The sequence below is a fragment of the Fukomys damarensis genome, unplaced genomic scaffold, assembly GCF_012274545.1.
Source record: "Fukomys damarensis isolate Sample0158 unplaced genomic scaffold, DMR_v1.0_HiC HiC_scaffold_12, whole genome shotgun sequence".
Lineage (NCBI taxonomy): Eukaryota > Metazoa > Chordata > Mammalia > Rodentia > Bathyergidae > Fukomys > Fukomys damarensis.
Genome location: NW_022900924.1, coordinates 56,094,894 through 56,101,938, shown reverse-complemented (window position 1 = coordinate 56,101,938; position 7,045 = coordinate 56,094,894). Strand labels below are relative to the sequence as shown.

Genomic DNA, 7,045 nt, shown 5'->3' with positions numbered 1-7,045 from the left:
TTAAATTGAATTTATTGGTACATTCTAGGTACACAGTACAGTTACATTCATTACTGGGATCTTGTACCTTTACATGCCACCAGACTATATATTTAAAGCCCAAGATGAAAGCATATTTAGAGTCAGGATTGATCACATTTTATTTTGTTTTTGTTTTTTGATACCAGGGACTGAACTCAGGATCTTGCACTTACAAGGCAGGTGGGGCACCACCGAGGTAAATCCCCCATCCACTGTGTTAGACAAAGTGTGGCCAGTGACCCTAATGCAATGCAGGAATGGAATTTTAAATTTAATTTCAATGAGGTTTAAAAATCAGCATTTATAAACATAAATTATAATGTGTAAATATGTTTGGAACAACTAGGGTGTGGGAATCTATTTTTTAACTGTAAGTTTTATGAACTGATGAAATTTAAGCATCCACACTGAGACATGGTATAAATGTAAAAAATATGAATTGGATTTCAAAGGCAGTATTAAAAAAGAATGCAAGTTATCTCTTCAGTAAATAGCCTATGCTGACCATGTGTTACCATAATCTTTTGGATATACAGGGAAAAATAAATATATTATCAATTTCATTTCTTTAAAATAAAATTTTATTATAGAAGAGTTTTAAATCTGTGGAAAAATTGAGAGGTACAGAGAGGTTCCATGCATTCGGTACCTAATGTCCCATTGTTAACATCCTGATCTTAGCACAGTGCATTTCATAGTTTATGGCCAGCGCTGGTGCATGAGTAGGGCCCCGGGCCCAGACCCTGTCTGATGTCCCCCAAGTCTTCTCTGTCCAGGGTCCAGTCTGGGCTCCCCCGTCACTCGGCCTGGATGGTCCTGGGCCTGGGCAGGGGGCAGAGGGCTGGGCAGGGCCACCCACAGCCGGGGACAGGGGGAGCCTGTGAGCACGGCCTTCAGAAAGTGCCGGCCCCGGAGCTCAGCTCAACACCAGACTGGGAAACGGCGGAAACAGCAGTGACACGCTGATTTGTAAACATCAAAGAAAAAAAAATTTTAGAAGTGGCTCTGCAGGTGCATTCCGGAATTTCGAGTTCACTTTTTACAGCTTACAAGGCAAAAAAATAAAGCCAGAATCCTTTCCCTCGACAGATGACTGCCCCAAAGGTCCTGTGCAGCATACGGGTACCCCGGGAAGAGGGCGGCTTCTCTTTCCGGCTCTGCTGCCTTTCCAGGAGCACCGGCAGGGCCCCGTGGATATAACAGCATCGGGTGGCTTTGCCGGGCTGGAGAGCCCACGCAGGAACTCGAGCCTGACTCTTCTGGGCGTGGAGCCTCAGACGAGACACCAAATGCCCTCAGCCTGAGCACCGTTTTGGGAGTGCGGCTCCTGGGCGTTACCTTGGTGGAGAGTGGTGCTCACCCACAATTCCCCTTGCTCACCAAGCGCAGGGCTCCTCTCCTGGACACAGTGCACTCCAGCATCCAGAGAGAGTGCTGAGACAGACGTGGGAGGGGTGGTACAGAAATGGCAGCTGGGCCAGGCATGACGGTGGCACACATCTGTAATCCCAGAACTTGGGAGGCTGAGGCAGGAGGACCGCAAGTTGGAGTCCTGCCTAGGAAACTCAGTGAACCCGTGTCTCAAAATAAAAAGAAAAATGAAAAAGGGCTGGGGATGTGGCTCAGTGCAAAGGCCCTGGGTTTAGTCCCCAATACTGCAAAAAACAAAAAACAAGCAAAAAAAAAGAAAGAGAACAGTCATTGGGGAGGCACACAGGTGCACGCCAGGCAGCACGGGTCTCCTCCATGCGTCTCTGGAAACCCTCGGAGCAGCGAGGGGTCCACACCCCCCACACGCCAGACACAGGACAGACAGGCCCTGCACCACGGTAGTTCTAGGTGATGACGCTCCTGCAGCAGGTGTGTGCCTCCCCAGAGGGGAAACTGAGGCTCGCGGAGTGTAGGCGCCGGGCTGGAGGTGGCGCTCGACTTCGGCAGGCAGCGTTGATGTTTCCACCGGGCCGGACAGCGAGGAGCTGCATCCTGTGCCTGAGTGACATTGCGGTCCCCTCTCCCTGGGCCTGACCGTGACTGCGGAGATCGCCTTCCATCTGTGAACCCCTGCGTCTGCCCGACTGGACTCCACCCAAGCCCTTGACGGGTGCTGCGCCTGCGCCTCGCCCCGTGCTGCTGCGTGGGCGGTGACGTCACCCGCCACGGGGTGGGGCGAGTGGGCCACAGAAGTTCCAGGCCTGATGGCCACGGCACCACCCCCGCGTCAGGCGTGGTTCTCCGTCCTGAAAATGTCAGACCCCTGCCCTGGATTGAAAAGCAGGGACCAAGCCAAACCCATTTTGTCAGAAGGGACAAGCAATGCTCTGGAGGAAGATGGGCAAGTGGCCAACGGCTGTGCGAAGAAGGGCTGGACACAGCCATCGGAGAGCTGCGACCTGAAACCACAGGCGAAGCGGCTACCTTTCCACCGAGCGGCTCACACTGAGAGGAACGACTGCGCCCGACCTGGCTGAGGATGTCCAACTCGTACACCACTGCCGGGAATGGAAAAGTCCACGGGGCTGCCTTTTCACAGCAATTTGGATAAAATGCTCCAAACCGGAAACACCCGTGCGCCCACCACCTGGAGCGTGTCACGTTCTGCTCTCATAGCCGCCAAGCAGCGGGGCGGGAGCGCAGGAGGAAGTCCCCACCCACAGGCGCACTCACAGAGCTCTGCAAAGGCAAACTAAACCACCTTTACATGGAGAGTGACCCCGAAACCCTGCTGTGCTCCGTGGGACCTGTGGAAGGAGCCTGGATCGTGGTTCATCGGCGCTGAGTAGGCGGTTAGGAGGAGGGGCCTGTGCCGGGAAGGGTTCACCCAGCAGCCCGCTCCTCCCTTCTGCCCCTGCTCCTGGCCGCCAGGCCGGGCAGCTCTCCTCTGACAGGCCCTCCCACTGTTGCTTCTGCCAGGAGCCAGCTCCGGCAGGGCCTAAATGACTGAGACGGTGGAAGAGACGGGCACTGTGTGTTTCTGTGTAGCCGGTGTGGTGTAGGGATTAGGGATAAGGTAGCATTAGGGTAAAGGACAGGACAGGAGGAGCTTTCTGAGCTGAAGAAGTGTCCAGTCCCCGCGTAGACAGGATGTCACAGGGTTACAGCCACATAGGCATTTCTACAGTGATTGCCTAACACGCTCAAGACCTTACTGGTGTAAATTACACTCCAAACACACAGATCTCCTTGTCTACCCAGAACACAAACATTCATACATACAGAAAATGAAATAAAAATACAAGAGCGGGAGACTGGAACAGTAGCATGTGACTGTAATCCTGCTACTTAGGAGGCTGAGGCAGGAGGACCCAAAGTTCAAGACCACACTGAGCAACAGAGTGAGAGCTTGTCTCAAAATTAAAAAAGGCTGGGGATATAGCTCAATACACCCTGGGTTCAATCCTCTGCAGTGGTGTGTGTGTGTGTGTGTGTGTGTGTGTGTGTGTGTGTGTGTGTGTGTGTGTGTGTGTGGACAGCAGCAGAGAGCTTGCCTAGAGTCTTCCCACTGGGGACAGAGTGAGACGGAAACTGTGTTTGAGACTGTCTTCCCTGGGATGCCCGGCACCATGCCTCAGTCCTCACGGGAACGGCGTTGTCCAGCCCTGGGGACGGAGGACCTGGGCTCGGGCCTCCGGCCTCGCTCAGTCACCAGGAGAAGTTGCGCTCCAGCTGGGGCCCACAGTGCTTGGCTCCAGCACCCCATGGCGCCGGGGGTCAGGTGGGGGGAACGGGTTTCTTCTCGTTGGCACCCATTTAAATAATTAAATTTCCCCAAACAAGCAGGTCTCGTGGAGGCACACAAATCCTGCATGAACGCCCAAAGTGAAAGCTGGCATGAGAAGCTAATTTCACCTTAGAGAAAGGTGGCCTGGGGTGTGTGGCGGGTGCGTGGGCGTCTCTGTGCGGTGGTGGGGGCTCTGTGGGAGGTGGGGTTCACGGGCAGACTTTCCCGCCTGGTGCCCCCCTTCCCGTGGTCTACACCACTTGCCCAGCACTGTGCTGCCCGCCTGCCCCATGCTGAGGGCGTCTGTACCTGCTATGGGACGACCTGCGTCACCTACCGGGTGGACAGAGAGGAACCCGGAGCTGCTAAACCGCATTTGGCTGCTGTAGTCCAGCTCTGCACAGCCAGAGAAGCAGAGCTGAGTTCCGGTGAGCACTTCCGGGAGGGGTGGGAGGTGTGTCCCTGCCTCACTGCTGACCTACTGTGTGCGCAGACTGATGTCCTCCACCCCCTGCCCAGCTTTCTGCCTGGTAATTGGCTCTTCTATCGTCCAAATCTGGGCCTTGGCTGAGATTGGGGTGACGGGATGGGTCCCCAAACTGCAGCCCGTGGCCCGCAGGCAAAATCCTCTTGGTACAACCTGTGCGCTACGGTGATTTTATAATGAGTGGGGGAAAAATCAAAAGAATAATAATTCATGATTTATGAAATGTGTATGAAATTCAAATTTCGCTGTCCATAAGTGAAGTTTCCCTTGCACGCAGCCCTGCTATTCATCTGTGTATGAGTCACGGCCTCTTTCCAGCAGCAGCAGCAGAGGTGGGACAGAGATAGCTTGGCTCATGAAGCTGACACACAGCTGGGCTGTGCCTGTAAACCCAGCACTCTGGGAGGCTGAGGCAGGAGGATCATAGGTCTGAGCTCAGCCTAAACTAACTTAGTAACTTACGAGATTCTGTCTCACAATAAGAACATGAAAAAAGGGCCAGGATGGAGGTCAGTGCAAGGGCCCTGGTTCAGTCCCCAGCACCACACACACACACAGAGCTGAGCTGGGAATGTGGCCAGCCAGCTCTCTACAGAGCAAGTGTGCAGCCTGCCCTTCATGGTGTAGAACAGAGGGGTCTCATCGCAGCCTCACGTGGAGACTCCGGGCCTGGGGTGAGCTCTTGGGAAAGCGACTTGGCGCACAGGGTGTGGGCGCCCCCACTTCGACCTCCCATTGGGAGGAGGTTGGTGGGAGCCCCTGGGCTCCGGGCAGCCGCTCCTTCGGGAACCTCTGAATCAGGATGGGCTTGTGCGGCCAGCCACATTCAGAGTGAACAGCGGCAGAGATTCTGGGGGGGAGGGGAGATTGGGTCTCTGATCTTTGAATTTTTATATTGGAAAAATGTGATTTTAATAGATACTTCTGGTTTCCCTAAGTGTAGCTGTGCCTGGATAGGCTGAGACCTGGTTCACACAGAAAGAACAACAAAGCAAAGCAAAGTGAAAGGTGTTAGGAGAACCCACATTTCTCCTGCTGAAGTTGACCGGGCCTGTTCTGCCGAAGCCTGTGCCTTCTTTGTGAGCCAGGATGACGTAGGGTGGCTTTGGCGAGGGACCGACAGCCACGGGAGCCTGAGTCTTCCTAAAGCACTGGAGCTACGGAGGTCTCACTGCCTGCCGCGTGAGATGGCTGAGGGACTTGGAGTCAAGCTCCTGGCGCACAGTAAGCAGACAGGTCACGTTCATCCCTCTTCCTCCGCACCTCCGGTGGAGCCTTGGAGTACAATGGCCACATCAACGGACAAAGCCAAAGAAGTCATTTTAAAAGCATGAAGCATTTCTTGTTGGCCTCAGTGGCTTGAAAAGCTCTTCCCACCCGGCTCTGGCCATTTGAATAGAGGAAGGCAGAGATCCCAGCAAGCTGACAGTGACACACACAGCCAATTTAGCCAGGTAGGTGACACCAGATGTTTCCAGGGCTTGAAAACCCCTTTCCTTGTTTGTCCATTGCCCTCTGCCTGTGGGAATGACTCAGAAAGCTCAGCGGTCTGACTGAGTCTGGCTGGCAGAGAAACACTGAGAGCGCCTGATAGCAGTGGATGCCCTCTGTCTGGGCCTGGAAGGTGGGGAGGGGACCCAAATGGGAACCCACAGGTCTGGGAGGGACGGGGATTCCTCACCTGCCATCTCCCCTGGTCTGAGGGTGCAGGAGGAGCGCTTTGCCTGTGGTCATCCTGCAAGGTGGGTACCTCACATAGCAGGCAGGTGGCCTGGTGCCTGGTCTTCTGCTGTTACCAGTCTGCTGGTGGCCTCAGCAAATTCGCTTTCCCATCTGTACTGGGAGCTGGGTCTATGATGGAAAAGGAAAGCTGGCAGGCAGGGCCCTGCATATACAGGACACCCCAGAAGCAAGACAGGTCTCCCCCGAGACCAGCGAAGGCCTGGAGCCCCACACTGCGGCTGGGCAGGAAGTGCAGCTTTAGCAGGTCCCAGGAGCCCCGTGCTGTCCTGATACCCCGTCCCCACGATGGAGCGTGGCGAGGTCCCTCTGGCTTGCCACAAGCGCCCTGTCCACAGCCATGTCCGGCCTCTGTCTCTGGAGAGCACGGCCCAGCGACACAGAAGCTGCCAGGAAGGTGTGCAGACCCTCCACCCAGAACGCAGCCAGCGGACGATGGAGCAGGGACACTGAGGACCAGCCCTGGCCTCCAGGGGACACACCGAAGCCAAGCCCCATGCCAGAGGCTCCACCCTGCCCATGACACTGATGCTGAACCGTGCACGGCCCCTGTCCTTGCCTGTTTCCCGGTCTCCAACCTTCATCCAGCCTCAGGGGCACCGACTGTGGCTTTTCTTTGACCAGACAGTTATGATGGCTCTCTGGGCAGCAGTATCCTTCCTGATTATTGAATCTCAGAATCATTTTCATAGCCAAGACATCAAATAAACTCAGACAATGCCTGTGGCTCTGTGGTTAAGACTGGGGAGATGAATCACATTGTTCAGGTCGCACAGTTGGGTTCTCTGACTTAGTGGCCACGTCTGAAGCCTCCGATAAGAGGCTGCGAGGCTGCTGCCTGATGGGGTAGGGAGCTGGGACTGGCTTTGGTGCCTCTCTGGAGACAGCGGCTGGGAAGGGAAGGCAGGTCCTCTTCCTCTCCTCCGCCCCTCTCCACTGGGTCTTTGGCCCAGTCGATTCCCATATTCTGGGGGGGGGTGATATCTGAACAATGTGTCAAAAACACAACCCTTTATATCTCGCTCAGCACGAGAAGCCCTATTACCTCCTGCCAAAGTGGGGGAAGCAGGTGACCCCCC

At 54.9% G+C, this 7,045-nt stretch overlaps 1 long non-coding RNA gene across 1 annotated transcript; it reads left to right on the top strand.

The window, feature by feature from the left end:
* Positions 1-3,563: 3,563 nt before the first annotated feature.
* Positions 3,564-6,674, top strand: LOC104862404. The gene is made up of 3 exons (XR_780302.1): positions 3,564-4,167; positions 5,170-5,680; positions 6,305-6,674. It is a non-coding gene; the product is annotated as an uncharacterized LOC104862404 (long non-coding RNA).
* The last annotated feature ends 371 nt before the right edge of the window (positions 6,675-7,045 follow it).